The 22,242-nt window shown below is 47.3% G+C and overlaps 1 protein-coding gene across 4 annotated transcripts in view; it reads left to right on the top strand.

The window, feature by feature from the left end:
• RMI1 (RecQ mediated genome instability 1) overlaps positions 1-22,242 on the top strand; it is a 123,636-nt gene that overhangs the window by 42,898 nt on the left and 58,496 nt on the right. Inside the window, exon 2 of one of the 4 annotated variants that reach the window (XM_063913796.1) lies at positions 9,875-9,917. The exons of 2 other annotated variants lie outside the window; for them this stretch is intronic. The gene's annotated coding sequence lies outside the window, so the exon portion shown is untranslated. Of the gene's footprint in view, positions 1-9,874; positions 9,943-22,242 lie in introns of those variants that run through there. One more of the 4 variants, XM_063913794.1, reaches the window with a different exon arrangement.

Below are 22,242 nucleotides of genomic sequence, written 5' to 3'. Positions count from 1 at the left end.
CTTCCTCAGCAGACACGATCTCCATCCAGGAGAGTGGGGACTTCATCAAGAAGTCTTTGCAGACATAACACGTCTTTGGGGAACTCCTCAAATAGACATGATGGCGTCACGCCTCAACAAAAAGCTTCGGAGGTATTGTGCCAGGTCTTGGGACCCTCAGGCAGTGGCAGTAGACGCTCTGATAACACTGTGGGTGTTCAAATCGGTCTACTTGTTTCCTCCTCTTCCTCTCATCACAAAAGTGTTGAGGATCATAAGGCAAAGAAGAGTACAGACGATACTCGTTGTCCCAGACTGGCCTCGAAGGGCCTGGTACTCAGATCTACAAGAGATGCTCACAGGAGACCCCTGGCCTCTTCCTCTGAGGGAGGACCTGTTGCAACAGGTCCTCTGTGTATTTCAGGACTGTGTATTTGCAACTGTGTATTTCAGGACTTACCGCGGTTACGTTTGACGGCATGGCGGTTGAACGCCGAATCCTAGCGAAAAAGGGGATTCCGGAAGAGGTCATCCCTACTTTAATAAAGGCTAGGAAGGAGGTGACGGTTAAGCATTATCAACGTATCTGGCGAAAGTATGTGTCTTGGTGTGAGACCAAGAATGCACCTACGAAAGATTTTAATCTGGGTCGTTTTCTCCACTTCCTACAGACAGGAGTGGATATGGGCCTGAAATTAGGCTCTGTTAAGGTTCAGATTTCGGCCCTCTCGATTTTCTTTCAGAAGGAATTGGCTTCTCTTCCAGAAGTCCAGACGCTTGTAAAGGGAGTGCTACACATCCAGCCTCCTTTTGTGCCTCCAGTGGCACCGTGGGACCTCAACGTGGTGTTGCAGTTTCTAAAGTCACACTGGTTTGAACCGCTTAACAAGGTTGATTTGAAATTTCTTACTTGGAAGGTGGTCATGTTGTTGGCCTTGGCATCGGCAAGGCGAGTATCAGAATTGGCGGCTTTGTCACACAAAAGCCCTTACTTGATTTCTCATGTGGATCGAGCTGAATTGAGGACACGTCCGCAATTTTTGCCTAAGGTGGTTTCTTCATTCCATGTGAATCAACCTATTGTGGTGCCTGTGGCTACAAGTGACCTGGAGGATTCCAGATCCCTGGACGTAGTCAGGGCCTTAAAGATTTATGTAGCCAGGACGGCTAGACTTAGGAAAACAGAGGCTCTGTTTGTCCTGTATGCGGCCAATAAGATTGGCGCACCTGCTTCGAAGCAGACTATTGCTCGCTGGATTTGTAATACGATTCAGCAGGCTCACTCTACGGCTGGATTTCCGGTACCAAATTCGGTTAAGGCCCATTCCACTAGGAAGGTGGGCTCTTCTTGGGCGGCTGCCCGAGGCGTCTCGGCATTACAACTTTGCCGAGCGGCGACTTGGTCGGGGTCAAACACTTTTGCTAAATTATACAAGTTTGATACCCTGGCTGATGAGGACCTAGTGTTTGCTCAGTCGGTGCTGCAGTCATACGCACTCTCCCGCCCGATTGGATGCTTTGGTATAAACCCCATGGTCCTTACGGAGTTCCCAGCATCCTCTAGGACGTAAGAGAAAATAAGATTTTAAACCTACCGGTAAATCTATTTCTCCTAGTCCGTTGAGGATGCTGGACGCCCGTCCCAGTGCGGAAACTCTGCAAGACTTGTATATAGTTGTTGCTTACATGAGGGTTCTGTTACAGTTGGAATCGGTCTTGGACCGTTACTGTTATTGTTCATACGGTTAACTGGTTATGTATGATCCAGGTTACATGGTATGATTGGTGTGGGCTGGTATGAATCTTGCCCTTGGATTTCTAAATCCTGCCTTGTATTGTCCATCTCCTCTGGGCACAGTTCTCTAACTGAGGTCTGGAGGAGGGGTATAGAGAGAAGAGCCAGTGCACACCCATAGTCAAAGTTCTTTTTAGGTGCCCTATCTCCTGCGGAGCCCGTCTATACCCCATGGTCCTTACGGAGTCCCCAGCATCCTCTACGGACTAGGAGAAATAGATTTACCGGTAGGTTTAAAATCTTATTTCTCTAACGTCCTAGTGGATGCTGGGAACTCCGTAAGGACCACGGGGAATAGCGGGCTCCGAAGGAGGCTGGGCACTCTAGAAAGATCTTAGACTACCTGGTGTGCACTGGCTCCTCCCACTATGACCCTCCTCCAAGCCTCAGTTAGATTTCGTGCCCGGCCGAGGTTGGATGCACACTAGGGGCTCTCCTGAGCTCTTAGAAAGTTATAGTCTTAGAATTTGTTCTTTTCAGTGAGACCTGCTGGCAACAGGCTCACTGCAGCGAGGGACTAAGGGGAGAAGAAGCGAACTCGCCTGCTTGCAGCCGGATTGGGCTTCTTAGGCTACTGGACACCATTAGCTCCAGAGGGATCGACCGCAGGCCCAGCCTTGATGTTCGGTCCCGGAGCCGCGCTGCCGTCCCCCTTACAGAGCCAGAAGCATGAAGATGGTCCGGAAAATCGGCGGCAGAAGACTTCAGTCTTCACCAAGGTAGCGCACAGCACTGCAGCTGTGCGCCATTGCTCCTCTCACACACTTCATACTCCGGTCACTGAGGGTGCAGGGCGCTGGGGGGGGGCGCCCTGAGGCAGCAATAAAAACACCTTGGCTGGCAAAAATACCTCAATATATAGCCCCAGGGGCTATATATGAGGTAAATACCCCTGCCAGAAGTCCATAAAAAACGGGAGAATAGGCCGCGAAAAAGGGGCGGAGCCTATCTCCTCAGCACACTGGCGCCATTTTCCCTCACAGCTCCGTTGGAGGGAAGCTCCCTTGCTCTCCCCTGCAGTCTACAAGGGTTAAAAAAAGAGAGAGGGGGCACTAAATTTAGGCGCAGTATACATTATATATATAGATATAAAGCTATAGGGGACATAACTCAGTTAGTCCCTGCAGTATATAGCGCTCTGGTGTGTGCTGGCATACTCTCACTCTGTCCCCCCAAAGGGCTTTTGTGTGTCCTGTCCTCGTTTAGAGCATTCCCTGTGTGTCTGCGGTGTGTCGGTACGGCTGTGTCGACATGTTGAATGAGGAGGCTTATATGGTGACGGAACAGAGGCCGATATATGTGATGTCGCCCCCTGTGGGGCCGACACCAGAGTGGATAGAGAGGTAAAAGGTATTAACCGACAGTGTCAACTCCTTACATTAAAGGGTGGATGACGTAACAGCTGTGGGACAGCCGGCTTCGCAGCCCGCGCCTGCCCAGGCGTCTCAAAGGCCATCAGGGGCTCAAAAACGCCCGCTCTCTCAGATGGCAGACACAGATGTCGACACGGAGTCTGACTCCAGTGTCGACAAGGTGGAGACATATACACAATCCAATCCGTGACTTGATCCCGGCAATAAAAAATGTGTTATACATTTCTGACTTTAACCTCTATAAATGGGTTTTAGGTTTGGGGAGAAAAAACAGGCAGTGTTTTTTCCCCCCATCAGATGAATAAATGAAGTGTGTGAAAAGCGTGGGTTCCCCCGTTAAGAAACTGGTAATTTATAAAAAGTTACTGATGGCGTACCCTTTCCCGCCAGGAGGATAAGTTACGCTGGGAGATATCCCCTAGGGTGGATAAGGCGCTCACACGTTTGTCAAAAAAGGTGGCACTGCCGTCTTAGGATACGGCCACTTTAATAGGTACCTGTTGATAAAAAAAAAAAAAAAACAGGAGGCTATCCTGAAGTCTGTATTTACACACTCAGGTACTAGACTGAGACCTGCAGATAGTGCTGCTGCAGCGTGGTTGGTGACCCTGTCAAACAGGGATAATAGTTGGCAAACATAAAAACATATTAAAGACGTTGTCTTATATATGGGGGATGCACAGAGGGATATTTTGCCGGCTGGCATCCAAAATAAATGTAATGTCCATTCTGTCAGGAGGGTATTAGAGACCTGTCACTGGACAGGTGATGCTGACTTAAAAAGCGCATAGAGAGCCTTATAAGAGTGAGGAATTATTTGGGGATGGTCTCTGGGACCTCGTATCCACAGCAACTGCTGGGAAGAAATAATTTTACCTCAGGTTTCCTCACAGAAAAAGGTACAGTCCTTTCGGCTTCAGAAAAGCAAGCGGGTCAAATGGCGCTTCCTTTCTGTACAGAGACAAGAGTAGAGGGAAAAAGCTGCACCAGTCAGCCTGTTCCCAGAATCAAGATTCTTCCCCCGCCTCCTGTGAGTACACACCATGACGCGGGTGCTCCACAGGTGTAGCCAGGTACGGTGGGGGGCCGCCTCAAAAATTTCAGCAATTAGTGGGCTCGCTCACAGGTGGATCCCTGTTTCTTCCAAGTAGTATTTCAGGGGTACAAGCTGGAATTAGAGATGTCTCCCCCCAGCCGTTTCCTAAAATATGCCTTGCTGACAACTCCCTCAAGCAGGGAGGCTGTGCTAGAGGCAATTAATAAGCGGTATTCCCAGCAGGTAATACTCAAGGTGCCCCTACTTCAACAAGGACGGGGTTACTATTCCACACGGGTTGGGGTACCGAAACCGCATGGTTCGGTGTGACCCATTTTATATTTAAAATCCTTGAACATAAAAAAATTCAAGTTCAAGATGGAATCGCTCAGGGCGGTTATTGCAAGCCTGGACGAGGGGGATTACATGGTATCCCGGGACATCAAGGATGCTTACCTGCATGTCCCCATTTACCATCCTCGCCAGGAGTACCTCAGATTTGTGGTACAGGATTACCATTACCAAGTCCAGACACTGCCGTTTGGACTGTACTTGGCACCGAGGGTGTTTTATCAAGGTAATGGCCGAAATGATGATACTCCTTCAAAAAAAGGGAGTTGTAATTATCCCGTAATTGGACAATCTCGTTATAAGGGCGAGGTCCAAGGAGCAGTTGGTAGTCGGGGTAGCACTATTTTGGAAAGTGCTACAACAGCATAGGTGGATTCTAAACAGTCCAAAGTCACAGCTGGTTCCTATGACACGTCTACTGTTCCTGGGGATGGTTCTGGACATAAACCAGAAATAGTGTTTCTCCCGGAGGAGAAAGCCAAGGAGTTGTCATCTCTAGTCAGAGACCTCCTGAAACCAAAATAGGTAGCGGTGCATCATTGCACGCGAGTCCTGGGAAAAATGGTAGCTTCTTATGAAGCAATCCCATTAGGCAGGTTCCATACAAGAACTTTTCAGAGGGACCTGTTGGACAAGTGGTCCGGATCGCATCTTCCGATGCATAGGCTGATAACCCTGTCTCCAAGGACCAGGGTATCTCTACTGTGGTGGCTGCAGAGTGCCCATCTTCAAGAGGGCCGCAGGTTCGGCATACAGGACTAGGTCCTAGTGACCATGGATTCCAGCCTTTGAGGCTGGGGGGCAGTCACATAGGGAAGAAACTTCCAGGGACTTTGGTCAAGTCAGGTTATTTCCCTACACATAAATATTCTGGATCTGAGGGCCATTTACAATGCCCTGAGGCCAGCAAGGCCTCTGCTTCAAAACCAGCCGGTACTGATCCAATCAGACAACATCACGGCAGTCGCCCATGTAATCAACAGGGCGGCACAAAAAGCAGGATGGCGATGGCAGAAGCCACAAGGATTCTCCGATAGGCGGAAAATCATGTGTTAGCACTGTCAGCAGTGTTCATTCCGGGAGTGGACAACTGGGAAGCAGACTTCCTCAGCAGACACGACCTCCACCCGGGAGAGTGGGGACTTCACCCAGAAGTTTTCCAGATGCTGGTAAACCGTTGGGAAAAACCACAGGTGGACATGATGGCGTCCCGCCTCAACAAAAAGTTAAAAAGATATTGCGCCAGGTCAAGGGACCCTCAGGCGATAGCTGTGGACGCTCTAGTGACACCGTGGGTGTACCAGTCGGTTTATGTGTTCCCTCCTCTGCTTCTCATACAGACACGACCTCCACCCGGGAGAATGGGGACTTCCTCCAGAAGTCTTCCAGTAGGATTGTACACCATTGGGAAAGGCCACAGGTGGACATGATGGCGTCCCGCCTTAACAAAAAGCTATAAAAGATATTGCTCCAGGTCAAGGGACCCTCAGGCGATAGCTATGGACGCTCTGGTAACACCGTGGGTGTACCAGTCGGTTTAGGTGTTCTCCCCTCTGCCTCTCATACCAAAGGTACTGAGAATAATAAGAAGGCGAGGAGTAAGAACGATACTCGTGGATGGCCAAGAAGAGCTTGGTACCCAGAACTTCAAGAATTTATATCAGAGGACCAATGGCCTCTGCCACTCAGTCAGGACCTGCGGCAGCAGGGGCCCTGTCTGTTCCAAGACTTACCGCGGCTGCGTTTGACGGCATGGCGGTTGAACGCCGGATCCTGAAGGAAAAGGGTATTCCGGAGGAAGTAATTCCTACGCTTACTATAGCCAGGAAAGAGGTTACAGCAACTCATTATCACCGCATATGGCGAAAATATGTTGCTTGGTGTGAGGCCGAAAGGGCCCCAACAGAGGAATTTCAACTAGGTCGATTTCTGCATTTCCTGCAAGCAGGAGTGACTATGGGCCTTAAATTGGGTTCCATTAAGGTACAGATCTCGGCTTTGTCGATTTTCTTTCAAAAAAGAACTAGCTTCAGTACCTGAAGTTCAGACATTTATAAAAGGAGTGCTGCATAGTCAGCCCCCGTTTGTGCCTCCTGTGGCACCTTGGGATCTCAACGTGGTGTTGAGTTTTCTTAAAATCACTTTGGTTTGAACCACTAAAAACCGTGGATCTGAAATATCTCACATGGAAGGTGGTTATGTTATTTGCCTTGGCTTCTGCCAGGCGAGTATCAGAATTGGCGGCTTTGTCTTGTAAAAGCCCTTATTTGATTTTCCATATGGATAGGGCAGAATTGAGGACTCGTCCCCAGTTTCTCCCTAAGGTGGTGTCAGCATTTCACCTGAACCAGCCTATTGTGGTGCCTGCGGCTACTAAGGATTTGGAGGACTCCAAGTTGCTAGACGTTGTCAGGGCCCTGAAAATATATGTTTCCAGGACGGCTGGAGTCAGAAAATCTGACTCGCTGTTTATCCTATATGCACCCAACAAGCTGGGTGCTCCTGCTTCTAAGCAGACTATTGCTCGTTGGATTTGTAGTACAATTCAGCTTGCACATACTGTGGCAGGCCTGCCACAGCCAAAATCTGTCAATGCCCATTCCACAAGGAAGGTGGGCTCATCTTGGGCGGCTGCCCGAGGGGTCTCGGCTTTACAACTTTGCCGAGCAGCTACTTGGTCAGGGGCAAACACGTTTGCAAAATTCTACAAATTTGATACCCTGGCTGAGGAGGACCTGGAGTTCTCTCATTCGGTGCTGCAGAGTCATCCGCACTCTCCCGCCCGTTTGGGAGCTTTGGTATAATCCCCATGGTTCTTACGGAGTTCCCAGCATCCACTAGGACGTTAGAGAAAATAAGAATTTACTCACCGGTAATTCTATTTCTCGTAGTCCGTAGTGGATGCTGGGCGCCCATCCCAAGTGCGGTTTATCTGCATTACTTGTACATAGTTATTGTTAACTAAATCGGGTTATTGTTGAGCCATCTGTTGAGAGGCTCTATTGTTTCATACTGTTAACTGTGTTTCATATCACGAGTTGTACGGTGTGATTGGTGTGGCTGGTATGAGTCTTACCCGGGATTCAATATCCTTCCTTATTGTGTACGCTCGTCCGGGCACAGTACCTAACTGAGGCTTGGAGGAGGGTCATAGTGGGAGGAGCCAGTGCACACCAGGTAGTCTAAGATCTTTCTAGAGTGCCCAGCCTCCTTCGGAGCCCGCTATTCCCCATGGTCCTTACGGAGTTCCCAGCATCCACTACGGACTACGAGAAATAGAATTACCGGTGAGTAAATTCTTATTTTTTTTTATATGCCTTCTGAAGAAAGATTTGATACTTGAAACTACTGGTTTGATTCTGTAATTAAAGTCATGGTAATAGCTTGGCCGACTGGGCAACCTAAAGCTTCCAATTATGGGCAATTAGATTTTATTATATTTTTTATTTATGTGATAGTGCAAGGCCCTAGTCCTTTGCTGTAGTTCCAGGGGATGCTACATCTCGGTGGTTGGGTTTTTGTTTTTTGCTACCATTCTCTGTACCTTTTGGCCCCTGCCAAAATTAGACACAAGAGGTTTGAGACTTGTGAGATTAATCCTCGCCACCTGCACCTTTTAAGGGGTTTGATGTTGCATATTGGCTGGAAAGGTGGCATGATACGTAATATAGGCCAGCATGTATATTAATATTAGGTCACATTCTTCCATATCACTCATTACCAGGCCCTTGCACCCCATCACGCCAGAGGCGTAACTAGGGTTTTTGGAGCCCAGGGCAAGATGTAAAATGGCGCGCGCCCCCCCCCCCCCCCAAAAAAAAACAAAACAAAAAACATAGCAAAAGAAGTATGTGCGCGCGTTGCGTAAAAAGGGCGTGGCCACGCTCCGGAAGCGGTGTGGCAACTGGAAATGGCCCACAGTGCCAGTTACATTGCCCCACAGTGCCAGATACATTGCCCCACAGTGCCAGATACAATGCCCCACAGTGCCAGTTACATTGCCCCACAGTGCCAGATACAATGCCCCACAGTGCCAGTTACATTGCCCCACAGTGCCAGATACAATGCCCCACAGTGCCAGTTACATTGCCCCCCAGTGCCAGATACAATGCCCCACAGTGCCGGATACATGCCCCACAGTGCCAGTTACATTGCCCCACAGTGCCAGTTACATTGCCCCACAGTGCCGGATTCATGCCCCACAGTGCCAATTGCATTGCCCCCCAGTGCCAGATACAATGCCCCACAGTGCCGGATACATGCCCCACAGTGCCAGTTACATTGCCCCACAGTGCCAGATACAATGCCCCACAGTGCCAGTTACATTGCCCCACAGTGCCAGTTACATTGCCCCACAGTGCCAGTTACATTGCCCCACAATGCCAGTTACATTGCCCCACAGTGCCAGTTACATTGCCCCACAGTGCCGGATTCATGCCCCACAGTGCCAATTGCATTGCCCCCCAGTTCCAGATACAATGCCCCACAGTGCCGGATACATGCCCCACAGTGCCAGTTACATTGCCCCACAGTGCCAGTTACATTGCCCCACAGTGCCAGATACAATGCCCCACAGTGCCAGTTACATTGCCCTACAGTGCCAGTTACATTGCCCCACAGTGCCAGGTACATTGCCCCACAATGCCAGTTACATTGCCCCACAATGCCAGTTACATTGCCCCACAGTGCCAGTTACATGCCCCACAGTGCCAGTTACATGCCCCACAGTGCCAGACCCCACTCAGTGCCAGTTACATATGCCCCATTTGGTGCCAGATACATGCCCCACTGTGCCGCCAAGCCCGCCGCCCCCCCCGCCCCCCCCCCCCCCCCCCCCGTCACTCACCGCTTGCTCTATGTGAGGGGAGGAGAGCGCAGCACAGCGCCTCTCCTTCCCCTCACCGCTCCAGGTCTCCTGCGGCTGTCTGGCGCCGGTTCGCTAGCCAGTCAGAGCTCTCGGACCGGCAGCCAATCAGGAGCCGGTCCGCAAGCTCTGATTGGCTAGCGCCGGAGACCGGACACAGCAGCGCTGCTAGTGCTGGCAGCGGCGGTGAGGGGAGGGAGAGACACTCACATCTCCTCCCCTCACATTTAGGGTTGACGGGGGCGAGTGGGGCATGATGCCCTGGTGCCCTCCTCTCCTGGGCCTGCCAAGGCGCCCAGGGCACGTGCCCCACTCGCCCTACCCTAGATACGCCTCTGCATCACGCTTCATTGTCTGACTCCTCCTATCTTTTAAATGTATTTCATGGGCATCCATTACAAGGCTTGGTGAACTGTGGTCATCATGACACTAAAAAATTTGGTCCTGATCATACCTCCCAACTGTCTTTGTTCCAGCGGCGAATGAGGGTCCTGGTTTCCTGTCACCAAAAGTTGGGAGGTATGCATGATACATAACTCATAAGGTGAGCTGGCATGAATGAGGACATTTGTCCCCTGAATGATGTTGTGTTACACTGCACTGCACTCAAAGGAGAGTACTCTGTGTATGCTGAAGCAGAGAGCATTATAATGAGATTTCTGCACGGTGATCACGGGAATACCCCGTGGATCGGACAAATGCTGATCAATTAGAAACCGTTGCAGCTCTGACATCCATGTTAATTGTTATTTTAGCAAAAAAAGAAAAAAGGGCTGTATTATCGGTGCACAAAAAGAGAAGTGGTCTGGTTATCACTTCTCCATAAAATTTAACTTTTATTGTTATTCTCATAAAAATAGTATAGAATGTCTTTATTCAGACTACAAGTTAAGGCGAAACATAGAGATTAAAATCATTGACATAGACAAAACATATAGAAGTGCAATGAAATAAATGTGAATGAAGATTAAAAATGTGTGTCAGCGTTTCTAATGTCCAAACATTTTTTATAATATTTGTCCTACGTTAAGCCAGTACTCAATTACTCTTTAATTTGTCCACATTATATTCGTGGATATTAATCTCACTGTATACTTAATGTAAGAATTCTGTAATATAGGGGTATGTTGAGGAGTGTTGGTCCTGTTAGTATTGTAATGACGATTCAATATTTGTCCTACGCTAAGCCAATACTCAGTTACCTTTTAGTTTGTCCACATTATATTCGTGGATACTAATCTTCACTGTATATTTAATGTAAGATTTCTATAATATAGGGATATGTTAGAGAGTGTAAATCCTGTTGGTATTGTAATAATGATTCAAAATTCCATAATGGATCTTAGACTGAAACAAATGAATCAATTATTGTTATTTCTAATTGCAGTATCCGACACCTTAATCGTTATCCACCAGGTAGAATATAATGCTGGTGGAATATAATGCTAATAAATATAGTGAGCATTATTTAGTATGTAGTCTACTATGAATGTATAATACACCGTCTAAAGAATGTATATATATCTCCTCAGTAAAGGCAATGCACTAGGTCTGATTGCAATAGGTGATACATCTTAGAGGATATATACCTTCATTAATTAATTATGTGATAGTTATGATAGTCTGGTGCACACACGATTATTGTCCTTAGAGGAAAGGCACCCTCATTATTTAGGACTGGCGGCACCCTCTCAACTGATCACATTTAAATCAGTACATATAGAAATGATAGGTATATTCAACTTATATATGGTAATACCTCATTATAAGGTGTATCACTAGACCAATAAATTATGCATACCTTTTAATTAACCAAGGTATACTATTGTAGGAGAAATTTTATTTCATTTATTCTGTACATTCATAGAGAACATTAATTCAGATATTAATTCTTATTGCTCACTAATCGCACACCACAGCTGGGTGCTCATTGAATAGTTATAACTGTTAGTATTAAGACATTTATTGCGCTTGTCTGATGGATTCTATCCCAGATATCACACAGCCTGCATCAATTTCTCCTATGTATATACAGTGTCTCAATATCAGGCTGACATTGTTACTATCTGTTAGCAATTATGGTGTCTGTACATTCATTTAGATGGTGCTGGAGATTAAGGTTGAAACATTTGTTGCATCCTTATAAGGACAATAATACCACAGGTGTTTCACAATAATCACATGCTCATCACATTAGTGTAGAATACACCTATTATTCTTGTTGCCATCTGTTTGCTATTTGTTATCCGGGCACTTGACAATCTATATAGTACTAAACAGTCCTCCTATTACAGGTTGAGTATCCCTTATCCAAAATGCTTGGGACCAGACATATTTTGGATATTGGATTTTTCCGTATTTTGGAATAATTGCATGCCATAATGAGATATAATGGTGATGGACCTAAAGCTAAGCACAGAATGCATTTATGTTACATATACACCTTATACACACAGCCTGAAGGCAATTTTAGCCAATATTTTTTATAACTTTGTGCATTAAACAAAGTGAGTCTACATTCACACAATTCATTTATGTTTCATATACACCTTATACACACAGCCTGAAGGTCATTTAATACAATATTTTTAATAACTTTGTGTATTAAGCAAACTTTGTGTACATTGAGTCATCAAAAAACAAAGGTTTCACTATCTCACTCTCACTAAAAAAAGTCCGTATTTCGGAATATTCCGTATTTCGGAATATTTGGATATGGGATACTCAACCTGTACTATGATCTAATTCTCTGCCTGCACTCCGCAACAATACCTAAATTCAATAGTATTTACTAAATTGTTAACTGGCTAATCATTGATTTATGCTTAGGTTTGGACATAGAAAGACGCTGAACACACGCTGCCCACACGCGTGTTCCGCCATTACTCTGACAGCTAGAATTTTGAATCATTATTACAATACCAACAGGATTTACACTCTCTAACATACACCTATATTATAGAAATCTTACATTAAATATACAGTGAAGATTAGTATCCACGAATATAATGTGGACAAACTAAAAGGTAACTGAGTATTGGCTTAGCGTAGGACAAATATTGAATCGTCATTACAATACTAACAGGACCAACACTCCTCAACATACCCCTATTTCTCTAACGTCCTAAGTGGATGCTGGGGACTCCGTAAGGACCATGGGGGGATAGCGGCTCCGCAGGAGACTGGAGACTGGGCACAAAAGTAAAGCTTTAGAACTACCTGGTGTGCACTGGCTCCTCCCCCTATGACCCTCCTCCAAGCCTCAGTTAGATTTTTGTGCCCGAACGAGAAGGGTGCACACTAGGTGGCTCTCCTGAGCTGCTTAGTGAAAAGTTTAGTTTTAGGTTTTTTATGTTCAGTGAGACCTGCTGGCAACAGGCTCACTGCATCGAGGGACTAAGGGGAGAAGAAGCGAACTCACCTGCGTGCAGAGTGGATTGGGCTTCTTAGGCTACTGGACATTAGCTCCAGAGGGACCGATCACAGGCCCAGCCATGGATAGGTCCCAGAGCCGCGCCGCCGGCCCCCTTACAGAGCCAGAAGACAGAAGAGGTCCGGAAAATCGGCGGCAGAAGACGTCCTGTCTTCAACAAGGTAGCGCACAGCACTGCAGCTGTGCGCCATTGCTCTCAGCACACTTCACACTCCGGTCACTGAGGGTGCAGGGCGCTGGGGGGGGGCGCCCTGAGACGCAATAAAAACACCTTGGATGGCAAAAAATGCATCACATATAGCTCCTGGGCTATATGGATGAATTTACCCCCTGCCAGAATACACAGAAAAACGGGAGATAAGGCCGCCGAGAAGGGGGCGGAGCCTATCTCCTCAGCACACTGGCGCCATTTTCCCTCACAGCTCCGTTGGAGGGAAGCTCCCTGGCTCTCCCCTGCAGTCACTACACTACAGAAAGGGTTAAAAAAGAGAGGGGGGCACTAATTACGCGCAGTATTAAAAATACAGCAGCTATAAGGGGAAAAACACTTATATAAGGTTATCCCTGTATATATATAGCGCTCTGGTGTGTGCTGGCAAACTCTCCCTCTGTCTCCCCAAAGGGCTAGTGGGGTCCTGTCCTCTATCAGAGCATTCCCTGTGTGTGTGCTGTGTGTCGGTACGTTTGTGTCGACATGTATGAGGAGAAAAATGATGTGGAGACGGAGCAGATTGCCTGTAATAGTGATGTCACCCCCTAGGGGGTCGACACCTGAGTGGATGAACTGTTGGAAGGCATTACGTAACAGTGTCAGCTCTGTATAAAAGACAGTGGTTGACATGAGACAGCCGGCTACTCAGCTTGTGCCTGTCCAGACGTCTCATAGGCCGTCAGGGGCTCTAAAGCGCCCGTTACCTCAGATGGCAGATATAGACGCCAACACGGATACTGACTCCAGTGTCGACGGTGAAGAGACAAATGTGACTTCCAGTAGGGCCACACGTTACATGATTGAGGCAATGAAAAATGTTTTACACATTTCTGATAATACGAGTACCACCAAAAAAGGAGTATTATGTTCGGTGAGGAAAAACTACCTGTAGTTTTCCTGAATCTGAGAAATTAAATGAGGTGTGTGATGATGCGTGGGTTTCCCCCGATAACAACTGATAATTTCTAAAATGTTATTGGCATTATATCCTTTCCCGCCAGAGGTTAGGGTGCGTTGGGAAACACCCCCTAGGGTGGATAAAGCGCTCACACGCTTGTAAGAACAAGGGCTCTACCCTCTCCTGTGATGGCCGCCCTTAAGGATCCTGCTGATAGAAAGCAGGAGGGTATCCTAAAATGTATTTACACACATACTGGTGTTATACTGCGACCAGCAATCGCCTCAGCCTGGATGTGCAGTGCTGGGTTGGCGTGGTCGGATTCCCTGACTAAAAATATTGATACCCTAGATAGGGACAGTATATTATTGCCTATAGAGCATTTAAAAGATGCATTTCTATATATGCGTGATGCACAGCGGAATATTTGCCGACTGGCATCAAGTCTAAGTGCGTTGTCCATTTCTGCCAGTAGAGGGTTATGGACACGACAGTGGTCAGGTGATGCGGATTCCAAACGGCATTTGGAAGTATTGCCTTATTAAGGGGAGGAGTTATTTGGGGTCGGTCTTTCAGACCTGGTGGCCACGGCAACAGCTGGGAAATCCACGTTTGTACCCCAGTTCGCCTCTCAACATAAGAAGACGCCGTATTATCAGGCGCAGTCTTTTCGTGGGCAAGCGGGCAAAAGGTTCCTCATTTCTGCCCCGTGACAGAGGGAGAGGAAAAAGGCTGCAGAAATCAGCCAGTTCCCAGAAACAGAAACCCTCTCCCGCCTCTGCCAAGCCCTCAGTATGACGCTGGGGCTTTACAAGCAGAATCAGGCACGGTGGGGGCCCGTCTCAATGAATTTCAGCGCGCAGTGGGCTCACTCGCAAGTAGACCCCTGGATCCTTCAGGTGATATCTCAGGGGTACAAATTGGAATTCGAGACGTCTCCCCCTCGCCGTTTCCTAAAGTCGGCTTTAACGATGTCTCCTTCTGACAGGGAGGCAGTTTTGGAAGCCATTCACAAGCTGTATTCCCAGAAGGTGATAATCAAGGTACCCCTCCTGCAACAGGGAACGGGGTATTATTCCACACTGTTGTGGTACCGAAGCCGGACGGTTCGGTGAGACCGATTCTAAATCTAAAATCTTGAACACTTACATACGGAGGTTCAAATTCAAGATTGAGTCACTCAGAGCAGTAATTGCGAACCTGGAAGAAGGGGACTACATGATGTCTCGGGACATCAAGGATGCTTACCTTCATGTCAAAATTTACCCTTCTCACCAAGGGTACCTCAGGTTTATGGTACAGAACTGTCACTATCAGTTTCAGACGCTGCCGTATGGATGGTCCACGGCACCCCGGGTCTTTACCAAGGTAATGGCCGAAATGATGATACTCCTTCGAAGGAAGGGAATTTTAGTTATCCCTTACTTGGACGATTCCCTGATAAGGGTAAGATCCAGGGAACAGTTGGAGGTCGGTGTAGCACTATCTCAGGTAGTGTTGCGGCAGCACGATTGGATTCTCAATATTCCAAAATCGCAGCTGATTCCGACGACTCGTCTTCTGTTCTTAGGGATGATCCTGGACACAGTCCAGAAAAAGGTGTTTCTCCCGGAGGAGAAAGTCAGGGAGTTATCCGAGCTAGTCGGGAACCTCCTATAACCGAGCCAAGTCTCAGTACATCAATGAAATGGTTCTGGGAAAAATGGTGGCTTCCTACGAAGCAATCCCATTCGGCAGATTCCACGCAAGAACTTTCCAGTGGGTCCTGCTGGACAAATGGTCCGGGTCGCATCTTCAGATGCATCAGCGGATAACCCTGTCACCAAGCACAAGGGTGTCTCTCCTGTGGTGGTTGCAGAGTGCTCATCTTCTAGAGGGCCGCACATTCAGGACTGGGTCCTGGTGACCATGGATGCCAGCCTGCGAGGCTGGGGAGCAGTCACACAGGGAAGGAATTTCCAGAGCTTATGGTCAAGCCTGGAGACATCACTTCACATAAATATCCTGAAGCTAAGGGCCATTTACAATGCTCTAAGCTCAGCAAGACCTCTGCTTCAAGGTCACCCGGAGTTGATCCATTCGGACAACATCACGGCAGTCACCCACGTAAACAGACAGGGTGACACAAGAAGCAGGAGGGCAATGGCAGAAGCTGCAAGGATTCTTCGCTGGGCGGAAAATCATGTGATAGCACTGTCAGCAGTATTCATTCCGGGAGTGGACAACTGGGAAGCAGACTTCCTCAGCAGACACGACCTCCACCCGGGAGAGTGGGGACTTCACCCAGAAGTCTTCCACATGTCTATAAAACTCGACAAGTATTGCGCCAGGTCAAGGGACCCTCAGGCAATAGCTGTAGACGCTCTGGTAACACAGTGGGTGTACCAGTCAGTGTATGTGTTCCCTCCTCTGCCTCTCATACCCAAGGTACGGAGAATTATAAGATGGAGAGGAGTAAGCACTATATTCGTGGCTCCGGATTGGCCAAGAAGGACTTGGTAACCGGAACTTCAAGAGATGCTCACGGAGGATCCGTGGCCTCTACCTCTAAGAAGGGACCTGCTCCAGCAAGGACCCTGTCTGTTCCAAGACTTACCGCGGCTGCGTTTGACGGCATGGCGGTTGAACGCCGGATCCTGAAGGAGAAAGGCATTCCGAATGAAGTCATTCCTATCCTGATCAAAGCCAGGAAAGATATAACCGCAAAACATTATCACCGCATTTGGCGAAAATATGTTGCGTGGTGCGAGGCCAGTAAGGCCCCGACGGAGGAATTTTCAACTAGGTCGATTCCTACATTTCCTGAAAACAGGAGTGTCTATGGGCCTGAAATGGGGGTCCATTAAGGTTCAAATTTCGGCCCTGTCAATTTTCTTCCAAAAAGAACTAGCTTCAGTCCCTGAAGTTCAGACGTTTGTGAAAGGGGTACTGTATATACAGCCTCCTTTTGTGCCTCCAGTGGCACCTTGGGATCTAAATGTAGTTTTTGGGTTCCAAAAGTCACATTGGTTTGAACCACTTAAATATGTGGAGTTAAAATATCTCACATGGAAAGTGGTCATGCTGTTGGCCCTGGCCTGGGCTAGGTGCGTGTCAGAATTGGCGGCTTTATCCTGTAAAAGCCCTCATCTGATTTTCCATTCGGACAGGGCGGAATTGAGGACTTGTCCTCAGTTTCTCCCTAAGGTGGTTTTCAGCGTTTCACCTGAATCAACCTATTGTGGTGCCTGCGGCTACTAGGGACTTGGAGGACTCCAAGTTGCTAGACGTTGTCAGAGCCCTGGAAATATAGGTTTCCAGGACGGCTGGAGTCAGAAAATCTGACTCGTTGTTTATTCTGTATGCACCCAACAAGCTGGGTGCTCCTGCTTCTAAGCAGACTATTGCTCGTTGGATTTGTAGTACAATTCAGCTTGCACATTCTGTGGCAGGCCTGCCACAGCCAAAATCTGTAAAAGCCCATTCCACAAGGAAGGTGGGCTCATCTTGGGCGGCTGCCCGAGGGGTTTCGGCTTTACAACTTTGCCGAGCAGCTACTTGGTCAGGAGCAAATACGTTTGTAAAATTCTACAAATTTGATACCCTGGCTGAGGAGGACCTGGAGTTCTCTCATTTGGTGCTGCAGAGTCATCCGCACTCTCCCGCCCGTTTGGGAGCTTTGGTATAATCCCCATGGTCCTTACGGAGTCCCCAGCATCCACTTAGGACGTTAGAGAAAATAAGAATTTACTTACCGATAATTCTATTTCTCGTAGTCCGTAGTGGATGCTGGGCGCCCATCCCAAGTGCGGATTGTCTGCAATACTGGTACATAGTTATTGTTACCAAAAAATCGGGTTATTGCTGTAGTGAGCCATCTTTTCTAGAGGCTCCTCTGTTATCATGCTGTTAACTGGGTTCAGATCACAAGTTATACGGTGTGATTGGTGTGGCTGGTATGAGTCTTACCCGGGATTCAAAATCCTTCCTTATTGTGTACGCTCGTCCGGGCACAGTATCCTAACTGAGGCTTGGAGGAGGGTCATAGGGGGAGGAGCCAGTGCACACCAGGTAGTTCTAAAGCTTTACTTTTGTGCCCAGTCTCCAGTCTCCTGCGGAGCCGCTATCCCCCCATGGTCCTTACGGAGTCCCCAGCATCCACTACGGACTACGAGAAATAGAATTATCGGTAAGTAAATTCTTATTATTACAGAATTCTTACATTAAGTATACAGTGAGATTAATATCCACGAATATAATGTGGACAAATTAAAGAGTAATTGAGTACTGGCTTAACGTAGGACAAATATTGTAAAAAAAATTTGGACATTAGAAACGCTGACACAAATTTTTAATCTTCATTCACATTTATTTCATTGCACTTCTATATGTTTTGTCTATGTCAATGATTTTAACCTCTATGTTTCGCCTTAACTTGTAGTCTGAATAAAGACATTCTATACTATTTTTATGAGAATAACAATAAAAGTTAAATTTTATGGAGAAGTGATAACCAGACCACTTCTCTTTTTGTGCACCGATAATACAGCCCTTTTTTCTTTTTTTGCTGACATTCACTTTAGCTGTAGTTGGTAGCACCCCCATAATAAATGGTAATTACCAATAATTTATAGGGGTCTTTCAAGGAACATTTGTTCCAAATTCTTATGTAGTTAACTGTGCGTGTGCAGATACATCCCCATTCCTAATTGTTATTTTAACCAGTAACATCTTCACTAGCAGCAACATGTAAATTATATATTCTAACTGTTGGCAATCAGTACTGCGCGGCTAGCACGGGAATACCCGCTGATCGGACCAATGCTGATCAACTACATGCTGATGCAGTACTAATACCCAGTTTATTTGCAAACCATAGCACTCTCTTTAGCAGCAGCGTGTATCTTGAATGTATCAGAGATTGAGAATCACAGCACGGCCAGGACGGGAATCCCCGTCAATAGGACAAACGTTGGTGCAATTGTTGTAGCACAGTTCTACTTACAACAAATCGTGCTTAAACTCATTCTATCTCTCAATAAAGTTGCCCTGTATTGTGTCAGAACAGATGACTGTTACATGGTCCATATAGGAATATCTGATAATTGGATCAATTAATCAATTACAGCTGTTGCGGCATAGGTACTGTCCTATTTGTACCAATAAACAGCGTTACCACTCATAGCATCTTATACCTTGGATGCTCTAGAGGTCAATTTATTAATTCAGGACATATAAATCAGTAACACCTTCACTAGCAGCAGCATGTGAATTATATATTTTAATTGTTGGCAATCAGTACTGCACGGCTAGTACGGGAACACCCGCCGATCGTACAAGTGCTGATCAACTATATGCTGATGCAGTACTAACACCCAGGTTACTTGTAAACCTTAGCACTCTTTTCAACAGTAGCTTGTATTTCGAATGTAATAGAGATTGAGAAGTATAGCACGGCCAAGACGGGAATCCCTGTTAATAGGACAAACGTTGGTGTAATCGTTGTAGCACAGTTCTACTCACAATATAAAAAGAGTCGCGCTTAACTCATTCTATCTCACAATAAAATTGGCTTGTATTGTGTCAGAACAGATGACTGTTACAGGGTCAATACAGGAATATTGGATTAGTTAATAAATTACAACTGTTGCAGTATAGGTACTGTCCTATTGCCTATAAACAGCACTACCACTCATAGCATCTTATACTTTGGATGCTCTAGAGGCCAATGTATTAAATCAGGACATATGAGGCAATACTTACCAACTATATAAGGGTGAAGTGGGACATTGCTGCAGCGCGGCCGCCTCCATGTCATTAAAGCACAGTCTCAATCGTACACCATATTAAAATGCATGAGGGACAACTCAGTTGAACTGTTATCAGTATGGCAACACACGACAATTAATATCGATTATTTCTCTAACGTCCTAGTGGATGCTGGGGACTCCGTCAGGACCATGGGGAATAGCGGCTCCGCAGGAGACAGGGCACAAAAAGTAAGCTTTTAGGATCACATGGTGTGTACTGGCTCCTCCCCCTATGACCCTCCTCCAAGCCTCAGTTAGGTTTTTGTGCCCGTCCGAGCAGGGTGCAATCTAGGTGGCTCTCATAAAGAGCAGCTTAGAAAAAGTTTTTTAGGTTTCTTATTTTCAGTGAGTCCTGCTGGCAACAGGCTCACTGCTACGAGGGACTTAGGGGAGAGAAGTGAACTCACCTGCGTGCAGGATGGATTTGCTTCTTAGGCTACTGGACACCATTAGCTCCAGAGGGATCGAACACAGGCCCAGCCATGGAGTCCGGTCCCGGAGCCGTGCCGCCGACCCCCCTTGCAGATGCCGAAGTTGAAGAGGTCCAGAGGTCCGGAAACAGGCGGCAGAAGACTTTCAGTCTTCATAAGGTAGCGCACAGCACTGCAGCTGTGCGCCATTGTTGTCGGCACACTTCACACCAGCGGTCACTGAGGGTGCAGGGCGCTGGGGGGGGCGCCCTGGGCAGCAATGTATAATACCTTTTTCTATGGCTAAAATACATCACATATAGCCCTTGAGGCTATATGGATGTATTTAACCCCTGCCATATATCGCAAACTCCGGGAGAAGAGCCCGCCGTTTTAGGGGGCGGGGCCTATTCTCCTCAGCACACAGCGCCATTTTCCTGCTCAGCTCCGCTGTGAGGAAGGCTCCCAGGACTCTCCCCTGCACTGCACTACAGAAACAGGGTAAAACAGAGAAGGGGGGCATATTTTGGCGATATTTTTATATATTAAGCGCATATAACAGAAACAACACCTTTTAGGGTTGTTTATATACATTTTTATAGCGCTTTGGTGTGTGCTGGCAAACTCTCCCTCTGTCTCCCCAAAGGGCTAGTGGGGTCCTGTCTTCGATAAGAGCATTCCCTGTGTGTCTGCTGTGTGTCGGTACGTGTGTGTCGACATGTATGAGGACGATGTTGGTGTGGAGGCGGAGCAATTGCCGGTAATGGTGATGTCACCCCCTAGGGAGTCGACACCGGAATGGATGGCTTTAATTATGGAATTACGTGATAATGTTAGCACGCTGCAAAAGTCAGTTGACGACATGAGACGGCCGGAAAACCAGTTAGTACCTGTCCAGGCGTCTCAGGCACCGTCAGGGGCTGTAAAACGTCCCTTACCTCAGTCAGTCGACACAGGTACCGACACAGATGAATCTAGTGTCGACGGTGAAGAAAGAAACGTATTTTCCAATAGGGCCACACGTTATATGATCACGGCAATGAAGGAGGCTTTGCATATCTCTGATACTGCAGGTACCTCAAAGGGGGGTATTATGTGGGGTGTGAAAAAACTACCTGTAGCTTTTCCAGAATCAGAGGAATTGAATGACGTGTGTGATGAAGCGTGGGTTAACCCCGATAGAAAACTGCTAATTTCAAAGAAGTTATTGGCATTATACCCTTTCCCACCAGAGGTTAGGGCGCGCTGGGAAACACCCCCTAGGGTGGATAAGGCGCTCACACGCTTATCAAAACAAGTGGCGTTACCGTCTCCTGATACGGCCGCCCTCAAGGATCCAGCTGATAGGAGGCTGGAAACTACCCTGAAGAGTATATACACACATACTGGTGTTATACTGCGACCAGCAATAGCCTCAGCCTGGATGTGCAGTGCTGGGGTGGTGTGGTCGGATTCCCTGACTGAAAATATTGATACCCTGGATAGGGACAGTATTTTATTGACTATAGAGCAATTAAAGGATGCTTTTCTTTATATGCGAGATGCTCAGAGGGATATTTGCACTCTGGCATCGAGAGTAAGTGCGATGTCCATATCTGCCAGAAGAAGTTTATGGACGCGACAGTGGTCAGGTGATGCGGATTCCAAACGGCATATGGAAGTATTGCCGTATAAAGGAGAGGAATTATTTGGGGTCGGTCTATCGGATCTGGTGGCCACGGCAACAGCCGGAAAATCCACTTTTTTACCTCAGGTCACCTCCCAACAGAAAAAGACACCGTCTTTTCAGCCGCAGTCCTTTCGTTCCTATAAGAACAAGCGGGCAAAAGGACAGTCATATTTGCCCAGAGGCAAAGGAAGGGGTAAGAGGGTGCAGCAAGCAACTACTTCCCACGAACAGAAGCCCTCCCCGGCTTCTACAAAGCCCTCAGCATGACGCTGGGGCTGTGCAAGCGGACTCAGGGGCGGTGGGGGGTCGACTAAAGATTTTCAGCACACAGTGGGCGCGCTCACAGGTGGACCCTTGGATCCTGCAGGTAGTATCTCAGGGTTACAAGTTGGAATTCGAAAAGTCTCCCCCTCGCCGGTTCCTAAAGTCTGCTT

This window comes from Pseudophryne corroboree, chromosome 1 (assembly GCF_028390025.1).
Source record: "Pseudophryne corroboree isolate aPseCor3 chromosome 1, aPseCor3.hap2, whole genome shotgun sequence".
NCBI lineage: Eukaryota > Metazoa > Chordata > Amphibia > Anura > Myobatrachidae > Pseudophryne > Pseudophryne corroboree.
The sequence above is the reverse complement of the archived record's forward strand: the minus strand, read 5'-3'. Positions and strand labels throughout refer to the sequence as shown.